General features: G+C 43.0%; 1 protein-coding gene across 2 annotated transcripts in view; it reads right to left on the minus strand.

The window, feature by feature from the left end:
• The window catches only part of ADCYAP1 (adenylate cyclase activating polypeptide 1), a 73,520-nt gene extending 63,111 nt beyond the window's left edge, over nt 1-10,409 (minus strand). For both annotated transcript variants that reach the window (XM_045041726.1, XM_045041725.1), the window contains exon 1: nt 10,196-10,409. The gene's annotated coding sequence lies outside the window, so the exon portion shown is untranslated. The remainder of the gene's footprint in view (nt 1-10,195) is intronic.
• Nucleotides 10,410-10,841: the final 432 nt, after the last annotated feature.

The raw sequence follows: 10,841 nt of genomic DNA on the forward strand, positions 1-10,841 counted from the left end.
AGGAACCAAGTGATTAGAGATAGCTATTAAAGACAGTGTCAAAGAACTTCCAGAATTGATACAGAATTCCCACTTACTTGGGATTTTAAGTAAAACTTAATAAGGAAACATTCACGGGTAAATTTGTGTGGGCTCTCAAGACCTGAGGGAACTGAAGTTACCAGGCAGTTTTTTGGTGAAGATTCTCATCAAAAATGTTCCTATGATAGGGAGAAAATACAAGCATTCAAGACATCGTCAGCTACGCTCTGGAATACAAACCATCCCTTCATGCAAGTTGAAACTTAGCAAGAAACAGCATTTCCTGTGTTTGGTGGGCTCTGGACTTGTAATCAGAGTTTGATTAGCAAAAGATATGGCGGGGGGGGGGGGGTGTCTTTTGTGAAGCAGGTCAGAATGATAGCCATTTATCAAACAACTCATGGGGAGGGCGTATGAAATGAGGCTGCAAACACAGGCTGGAGGCAGGGCAAGCCCAACCCCATGGGCCACGTAAAGGATTCTTATCTTACTCTATGGGTAATGGAACCTATCAGAAGATTTTAAATGTTAAGGAATGGTTCTTTTCTGGTATAAACCTGTCCTGCAACTACATTACTCCCTTCCATTCACTCAATAAGTATTTTATGAAAGTCCAATATGTATCTGTCACTCTTCTAGGCTCGAGAAACTGAACAAGACAGACAAAACCATGTCTACCACCAGCCTGGATGGTATCTTTGAACAATTTTTTTTTTTTTTAAAGAGAGCTCTTCCGGCACATAAGTAGAGGCAGACTAGATGTTAGCACATTCACCTACCTCAGCTAGGCACCTTCATACAGTGTACAACATGTGCAAATGTTCATGGTGGCCCCCGACAAGTCAAAGGACTTCTGTGATAGTGGGAGCAGACAGACGATGACTAAGTAAACACAAGATAACCATAGAGGATGATGTGACCAAGAAAAACTGAAGAAAGATTTCTATAGATAGGATGGTCAGGAGAGTTTCTCTGACAATATAGTAATTAAGCCGAGCCATCAAGTATAAGAAAGACCTAACTATTAAAAATAAGCTGCAGTAAGAACACAACAGTAAAAGAGAACAACATGGACAATGGCCTCGAGGCGGAACTGAGTAGGACTTCAGCAAGTAGGTGGGTGTGGCTGAAGCACCATGAGAGGGAGGAGCAGAACAGGAAGAAATGAGGTTGCAAGTGGTAAGGTCCCCATCTATAGGACTCGGAGCTTTGATTAGATTTGACAACAGTCAATGATAACATATTGTACATTGAAAATGTTAAGAGGCTAAATCTCATATTAAGTGTTCTTTCCACAATTAAAAAACAAAGACTTTGAAAAGATTGAGAGGCTTGTGGGACATACAGTTTTATTTACAGGGAGTGACAGTGCATGCAGTGACTTCTCATGTATCAGCAGGGAAATGGTCATCAAACCTCAGGGTGGGAATGATACTCCCTGAGGGAGGCAAGGGAACTGTGGGCATAGCCTTCAGGCAAGTCAGACTTTAAGAGGCCCAATGAAGAAGAGGCACTATAACATCAGAGGGTAAGAGCTTAGCCTCAGAAGGCAGATGACACTGGGCTTCAGTCTGTTACTCGAGGAATTATTAAACTTTTTCTGAGTCTTGAGGTCCCCATATAAAATGGGGATTTAAAACACCTAACTCGGGGCACCTGGGTGGCTCAGTCAGTTAAGCATCTGACTTCAGCTCAGGTCATGATCTCACAACTTGTGAGTTGGAGCCCCACATCGGGCTTTGTGCTGACAGCTCGGAGCCTGGAGCCTGCTTCGGATTCTGTGTCTCCCTCTCTCTCTCTGCCCCTCCCCTACTCATGCTCTGTCTGTCTCTCCCTCAAAAATAAATAAACATTAAAAAAAAATTTTAAAAAAAAAACCTAACTCAGGGGCGCCTGGGTGGCTCAGTTGCTTGAGCGACCAACTCTTAATTTCGGCTCCAGTCAAGATCACAGTGTTGTGAGATCAAGCCCTGCCTCAGGCTTCACGTTGAGCATGGAGCCTGCTTGAGATTCTCTCTCTCTCTCTCTCTCTCTCTCGCTCTCGCTCTCGCTCTCACTCTCGTTCTCCCCCTCCCTCCCTCTCTCTCTCTCTCTCTCTCCTACTCTCTCCCTTTACCTCCCTCCCTATAAAATTAAAAACAACAACAACAATACCACCTCATAAGGTTATTCTGAGAGTTCAATGAAATAATCTATGTGAGCTATTACAGGACCTGGCACTTAGGAGGGGCTCAGTAAATGATAAGCATCTCTCTCTCTCTCTCTCTCTCTCTCTCTCTCTCTCTCTCTCTCTCTCCACACACACACACACACACACATACACACACACACACACACAGCATAAGCCTAAAAAAGGAAACTGAGAAGGAATTTCTGAAGAGGAAGGAGAGTCTGGGAGAGGGAGAGGGGTTCACCAAAGCCAATTGAGGAGACTGTTAAAAAATGAAGGTGGTCAGAGGTGTTAAATGCCCCCCGAGAGATCAAGAGGGGCCAGAAGAGCACGCACTGAATCTGGCTGTGGTAACTCTGGCAGAGTAGTTTCAATAGCATGGTTGAGTTGGAAGCCTTATTACTATCATTTGAGGAAGGGTTATGAACTAGGGGAGGGACTGGAGATAGAGAACATACCCTGCTCTGTCAAGAGGGTTGGTTTAGACCAGAAGAGGAGACCCAAGATAGTAACCAAAGTGGAAAACAAGATCAAGTTTGATTCTTTGTCTAAAGATGTGAATCATTTATGCACAATGATATGTTCAGGAGGAGAAGATGGACATACAGAAGACAATGACAGTTGACGTATAGGTAGGAGGTGAGAGGTCCTAGGATCCAGAACACAAGTGGAGGGTGCTCACCTTTTGTTGTGAAATGGGAAGGAAGTATAAATGTCGTAGACTTTTGGGGATGGGAGTCAAGAGTTTCAATTTTTCACAGTGTACTAGAAGTTAGATCTGAGACTGAGGGGGAAGGAGTTGAAGGGTAGGATTACAGGATTGACCTGCAGAATTATGAAAGTGGGTGATTGCTTTGATCTTAGCCTATAATAAATTTTGGATACTATGATTTTTAATCCACAAAACTCTTCATAGAGGAAATAAAATTACCCTAAATATAAAGGAATTGGAGCTTTTCCAACACATTTTTGAAACCAGTTCTTTGGAGAGTAAAACTTTAGCTTTGCTATTAAAAAAAAAAAGTGAGGTTAAACCCAGACTATGTGCAATCCAAAACCAGAGGCGTGGATCTCATTTCTTGAGGGTTCAAGGATGAGCACAATGACAGAAAAATTCCTTCTGACTTCTGCTCTATTATCATTTTTATTGTGTTTGTTTCCTGACAACCTTCATGACAGGCACCCTTTCTGCCCGTGAGTAGGAAATTCATAATCCAAGTCTACTCCCAGAAGCTTTTGTCCCAACAATCCTTCTGAATCAATACCTGGCTCTCCAATATTACCCCTCAGTCATTTTAAAAATCCTTTAGAGACAAAAGAGGCTGTTATGGCTCATGGCAGAGTGACCCTGACTTCATCTGAGCTCAACAAATGCAGTGACATAAACAGCAAATACACACAGCAGTTTCACAATTCAACCAGGAAACCCGTGAGATGGACCTGAATATGATGATGGAGTTATTTTCAAGGTCACTGTTCCAATAAAGAAACATTTAATCAAAGTAAGCAAATTCCAAGTAAGTTTTGGCTAATGTTATTGGCCTTCTCTTTCCAATGTGATGAGCATGCCATAAATTATTCACGTGTGTTGATGAGTTATTCTGGTCGCCGTGATGAGTTTCTGGCCACTGTGCCATGTCCCGCTAATCCTCAATTTATTCTAACAAAAGATCACTCTTACCCTGGATAGGGCATCCTGTCCCTGGAGAGATACTTCTCCCGTGGAGAAAGTGGCATGGGGCCCTGGATCTTGAGTCTGGTCCCAGCCTGTGGACAGCACTATCCATTTCTACCACCAGGTGGCGCCCGCAACCTCCACAGGCGCGGTGTGGTGAGGGGCTGACTCCCAGCTTTCATCAGCCAGAATGAGGGTGTGTGAGAGCAGAAAGGGTCACCTAGCGCAGCCCATTCATTGTATAAATAACAAAACTGAGATCCAAGCAAGGTCATTGACCCAATCCAAACCACACGCCTGCTTTTGCGTGTGGTTTCACGATCAAGGCCTATGTCTCTACACTGTCGATCCCAAATTCATTCCACCAAAGGACCATGGTTTTCAAACCAAAACAAACAAGCAAACAACAAAAACACCTTTTTTTCTAACGAAATTTTATAAAGAATATTATTGCTTCTAGCCCTCCACACCCTTCCCCCTTACTTATCTAGACAAAAGAAAATGGAGTCACTCGGACTGAAAGAGTTGTTCCCTTAGGCATCTGAAGAACTACCAACCTAAGAGTGATGTAGGCTGGCCAGGTGGGAGGACCCAGAGGGGGCCCTCAGGACCAGCCAATCAAATGCAAGCAGAGAGGAAGTGAGAGCAGAATTTACTGAAGATGGAGAGAGAGCACAAATACAAACAGAATCTAGGAAACTCAGATAAAAGAGAGTCTCATCTTTGCTGGTGTCTGGGGTTTTTATGGGCGATTGTGGTCTGGTGTGCGGGTCCTCTCAGGCATCTAGAAACTGGTCGGAACAAGGACAAGTGCTCAGGTGTCCTTCATAATGCACTCATGCCAGGGATCCAGGGGTTTCGGCGTCAAGGTGTCTGGAGTCAGTGGTCTTGGAAAACATACATAACAACCCCACCTGGTGGGCTTAGATGTTATCTATCGTGCTGGAAGACTCCAAAGAAATCCTTAACTCCTTTTCTCTTACAAGGAGGACATACATTATTTGTGTATGCGGCCTGTGTAAAGCAGGGGTACAGGTCCTAGCAAGAATAGAACCAGGAAAAGGATCAAAAAAGAAAAAAGAAAAAAAAAAAAAAAAAAAGCAATCCTTTACAGGATCCCTTCAGTTTCCCTATCTCCAGAGGAGTTTGAGAAGTACTGATGGTGTGGGATAAACTGAATCAGGAGTCCTAAAACATGTTTCCCGTGGGGCATTTCTCTCTCAAACCCTAACTCTCCCCACTTCTGCATCTCCACTTACTTCCCAAGCCAGAAGCTTCCTCTGGGACCTCTGCCGCGTGCAGGCACCGGAAGTCCTCGTGACCCAAGCCTCAGTCCTGCCTGGGCTGGGGGAGAACCCCCGCGACACTCAGACCCTCTGTGGTGGCGCCGACGACTGTTGGCCCCGCCTACTGCCCCCTCCCCTGTTAATGCCCCGCCTTCGCTGCTTCCTGCTGCTGAATTCCACCAAGGAAATCAAACAAAAAGCTGATCTATTCCGCTACAAGCAATAGTTTGCAGCTTCGGCTGAACCACCAACACTATCCCACAACCCCCTTTGCAACTCAAGTTGGTTCCTTTTCGAGTCCCTTCAGAGGCAGCGGCCATCGAGCCCAACCTTCACCTCCATGTCTGTTAATGAACCTGTGTCCTCACTGTATGCCAGGAGTTCTATTGGGCAGGAAATAATATTTTCCCCATTTTGGGGGCGTCTGGGTGACTGAGCATGGAGTCTGCTTAAGTTCTCTCTCTCTCTCTCTCTCTCTCTCTCTCTCTCTCTCTCCCTACCCCCCTCTGCGCCCCCCCCATTCTGTCTGTCAAATATATATATATATATCTCCCCATTTTACAGATTATATATATATATATATATATATATATATATATATATATATCTCCCCATTTTAAAGATGAGAAATCTGAGGCACAGAGATCACAGACGAGGGAAATGGCAGAGCCAGAATTTGAGTCTGTGTTCTTATCACTTATGGTGTGGCCTCTGCTTAGAAAACAGAAGCTATCACACATGAGTCCCTCCATGTATGCACCCCTGTCTCATCACTTACCTGCATCTCCACCTGTCCTTGAATCTTTCCCTTTCTACCCATAATTTTGATTCGAATTTCTCTCAGTGTCCCAGAAGACTTGCTCTGACAATTGTTTTTCCCCTTATCCCACTACTGAAACTGCTCCATGCAAGCTGCAGGTAAAACCTTGTTTGCCAAACACCCTGGCTGCTCCAGAGTCCTCTCCCTTCTCAACCTCCAGGAGGTACTTTTTCACTGTCACCACTTGCCCTCACCTGCAGCCTTGCCTCCTTTAGTTTACATGAGAATATCCTCCCTTGGTCTTCTACTTCTACAGCAGATGTTCTCACTTTTTTTTTTTTTTTTTTCAATGCAGATGTCGGACTCCTACCTCAGACCACATGACTACGAATCCCTGGCTCTGGGGTTCAGGCATTTGTGGTTTTTCAAAGCTCTTCAGATAGTTTGGCTAAACAGCTGGGGTAAACACCACTGCTCCCAATGGCCAGACACAACAGGTAAATATGCAATGATTCCACTTGTAAAAGGTACCCAGATAATCAAATCCATGGAAATGAAAAGTAGAACAGGAGTTACCAGGGACCATGCAGTCTCACATCCCTTCCTGGCTTCCTGCCTGGCTAATTCCTACTCATGCCTCAGGCTCAGCTCAGGGCTGGTGCTGGGCTAAGTGGAAACTGCATTCTCTCCCTCCCTTGGAAATGTCTTTTGTTCTGCAGCTGTAGCTCTTACCTACATATTATTCATTCCCAAATCTACCTCCAGCCCTGGCAGTGCTCCTGAGTTCTGATGCACATTCACAGTTCCCACTAGCTTGTCTGCTTCCCTCAGGCACCTCAAACCCTACCTGTCCAAAACTCAAGTTATCATTTTCCTCCTTTCTACCCTGCTTTTTCTCCTGTGTTTTCTTTTTCAAAAACTAGCAGCAGTATGTACTGTGCTATCAAATACTTGGAACTGAGCTCAGTGGCTATTATTATTATGTGAGGATTGGGCTGGGGCACCTGGGTGGCTCAGTTGGTTAAGCATCCAACTCTTGATTCCGCCTCAGGGCATGATCTCATGGTTTGTGAGTTCGAGCCCCACATTGGGCTCTGTGCTGACAGCTCGGAACCTGCTTAGGTTTCTCTCCCCTTCTCTCTGCCTCTCTCTCCCTCTCCCTCTGTCTCTGTCTCTGTCTCTCAAAATAAAAAAGAAAATTTTAAAAAATGAGAGTTAACACTATCATTAGCAATAGAATTATGACAAAGACTTTAAAAACATGGTGAAGCTGATGGTGAAGTGCCTACCACTCTATAAAATCTCTCTATATAAGACAACTTTAAAAAATCAGTCTCTGAAATATCAAGGCAGAAAAGGAAAAGTTTAACGATGTAACATGCTTGTACTGGAGGCCAAGTACTACGGTTGATTATCCCCAGAGCACCGTTAGTTACAGTGTAGAAAACCTCCTTCGAAAAGTGGAAATTTGCCAGAAGACCTAATGAAAGGTGGAAATGGCAAGATATATAAGATGTATAGAGTAATAGGGCAACCAAAGATTGAGCAGTTTTATGTCTCTCTAAGCAAGATGTGCTATAGATTATCAAAGACTATTAAAATATGTATTGAGGATTTACTAACTAAACAAAATTAATGTGACACTGTCATAGATGAGCCCTTATGAATGGATAAACAAAATGTGGTACAAACATGCAATAGAATATTATTCAGCCTTAAAAAAAAATGAAATTCTGACACATGATACAACATGGATGAAGCTTGAAAACACTATGCTAAATAAGTCAGACACAGAAGGACACATATTGCCTAATGACACTTACATGAAGTACTAAAGTAGTGAAATTCATAGAGACAAGAAGTAGAATGGTGGTTTCCAGAGATAGGAGAGAGCAGGAAATGAGGGTCAGTGTTTAAAGGGTGCAGAATCAGGGGCTGGGTGGCTCAGTTGGTTAAGCGTCCGACTTCAGCTCAGGTCACCATCTCGCAGTCCGTGGGTTGGAGCCCTGCGTCAGGCTCTGGGCTGATGGCTCAGAGTCTAGAGCCTGCTTCTGATTCTGTGTCTCCCTCTCTCTCTGCCCCTCCCCCGTTCATGCTCTGTCTCTGTCTCAAAAATAAATAAACGTTAAAAAAAATTAAAAAAAATAAAGGGTGCAGAATCTGGGGCACCTGGGTGGCTCAGTCAGTTAAGCCTCTGACCTTTGGTTTTGGCTCAGTTCATGATCTCAGGCTTCCTGAGTTTGAGCCCTGCATCGGGCTCTGCTCTAACAGCATGGAGCCTACTTGGGATTCTCTCTCTCCCCATCTCTCTCTGCCCTCCCCTCCTCACTTTCTGTCTCAAAAAAAAATAGACTTTAAAAAAATTTTTAAAAATAAATAAAAGGTACAGAGTTTTAGTTCAGGAAGATGAAAACATTCCAGAGATGGATGGTGATGATAGCTGCACAACATTGTGACTGTACTTTATGCCTCCAAACTGTACATTTTTAAATAGTTAAAATGGTAAATTTTATATTATGTATATTTTACCACAATAAAGAAAATTAAAAAAAATTTTTTTTTCAACGTTTATTTATTTTTGGGACAGAGAGAGACAGAGCATGAACGGGGGAGGGGCAGAGAGAGAGGGAGACACAGAATCGGAAACAGGCTCCAGGCTCCGAGCCATCAGCCCAGAGCCCTGACGCGGGGCTCGAACTCCTGGACCGCGAGATCGTGACCTGGCTGAAGTCGGATGCTTAACCGACTGTGCCACCCAGGCGCCCCAATAAAGAAAATTTTAAAAGAGCCATTAAGCTCAATGTTTAATAGATAATTATAGTTTCCTTAAATACATTTTCCCCAATAATAGGCAAAACTTCCAAAATGCCATTAATAAATGTAATTTAAGATGGAATATCAGTAAAAAGAACAGGTTAGAGAACAGCTTTCAAATATACCCAATTAAAGTTGGAAAGAAATAATTAAAAACAAAATTGTAACTTATGTTGAAGGAATAGATGCAGGAGGAAGATGATAGTTCTTTCAAAGAATAAGGAAATAGGGACATTTTATTTTATACAATAGTCAGTTAGAACAGAAATTATAATATAAAAATCAGTCCCCTACACTTTGGCCATTATACAAATGAAATATTTAATTTTGAGTGTCATATTGAAAATGAAGAATTATAAATATTAAAATACTGTTTTCTCTTTTTGATTGAATTCTCTCCTACTGGAAAACTGCAAATCAAAAATATGTCCCAAAATAATGAAGCTAGAATGTCTAACGTGTTCATCCCCAGCTGCTCTTATAGAAACTTTAGTAGAGACAGAGGTCCCAGAACATCCGTGTCCTCCAGACCCCCTTGCCTGTGGGCTGGGGCAGGTTGCTACTTCTGGCCAGTAGAAAGTAGCCGGGTAACATGTGTCACTTCGAGGCTGGACCAGTTAAAAGCCAGTGTGCCATCTGCATATCTCTATTTTCCTGCTCTGGTGACTTTAGCAGGTAAGATAACAGAATTACAAGATGAAGGAATTTTGCATCTCCAAGGTGAGGCATGCAGACAGTCCTGGCCAGCTTGCACTGGACCTTCTGTGAGAAATAAACTTTTGTTTTTTGAGTCACTGAGATTTGGGAGTTTGTTACATAACATAGTTACCTTATACTGGCTAATACAGGGGGTAGCCTACAGCTGATAAAGTGGGAATCATTATCAGCTTCCCTACTCATTGCAAGATTAGTTTTACCTGTGGCCACTTTAAAACTCTCCAAAGTAGGGGCATCTGGGTGGCTCCGTTGGTTAAGCGGCTGATTCTTGGTTTCAGCTCAGGTCATGATCTCACATTTCTGTTGTGTTCAAGCCCCGTATGCGGCTTTGTGCTGATAGTGCGGAGACTGCTTGGGTTGGGGTTCTCTCTTTCTCCCACCCACCCCACCCCCCGACCTCTCCCCTTTCCCACTCAGTCTGTCTCAAAAAAAAAAAAAAAAAAAATCCAAAGTACCCTGCATTAAATACTAAGAAACACTAGAGGGCACAATTGAGTTGTGGAAATTTTGGGCCATGATTGTAAAGGAAGCGAGGTATGGAATCTTAGGAAAATTAAACAACGCAACAGAAAAATGGGTGGTGAAAATCATTAGCTTTGGAAACAATTGTTTTCTTTGTAAGTCTTTTAACTACCTTTCACCATTTGAGATCATTGAATTAAAAGTGAATTTGCAATCCTTTAATATTAATACAAAACCAATAAATTCCCAAAACACGTAAAGCATATACATTTACAAATAAGAACACTTACCTTGGAAAACTAGTGGGAGTGTTCTCAGGGTAAGAGAAGAATTTATTTCCCATCTTCAGATACGCCTGTCTACTGGCGATGACCCTTAGGCCATGGAATTCGTACGTTTTCTAACCTGGTCGGCTTAAGAAAGCTAAAGTTTTCTAAGGCCCAGTTTTCATAAGAGGTGACCAGATGTTCTAAACATCAAGCTGTGACAGGAAGCTCCCCACCCACTCTGAATGTCATGCTGAGTTCTGAGCAGACTTCCCTTTCCCGTTTCCTTTTTCCCCTCTCTCTAATTTTTTTTCTTCAAAGTCTATTCAAAAGCTGCTGCCAAACCTGTCTTCCTCTATTGTTGTTCTGATGACATCATCCCCTTCCCAAACACCCCCTTGTCTTTAGTCTTATAGTCAAAGCTTGCCTTCATTCCTTTGGACTGCCTCTGTTGTACCTGCCTTTACTTCATTTCCCTGCTATTTCCTGCTTCTCTTCATCAATTGCTACATCGGATGGTCATTTTTGATGTCCCACTGTTGAGGGGTATCTATTCATCTTTACCTCTAACAAAGAAAGCTTTCCCATTCCTCTATCCCAGACTTCCCCAGGTCTCTTCCAAACCAATTTCATTTATATCCGCATTGCTCAAGAATACATCAAGCACCTT

Source organism: Felis catus, chromosome D3, assembly GCF_018350175.1.
Source record: "Felis catus isolate Fca126 chromosome D3, F.catus_Fca126_mat1.0, whole genome shotgun sequence".
NCBI lineage: Eukaryota > Metazoa > Chordata > Mammalia > Carnivora > Felidae > Felis > Felis catus.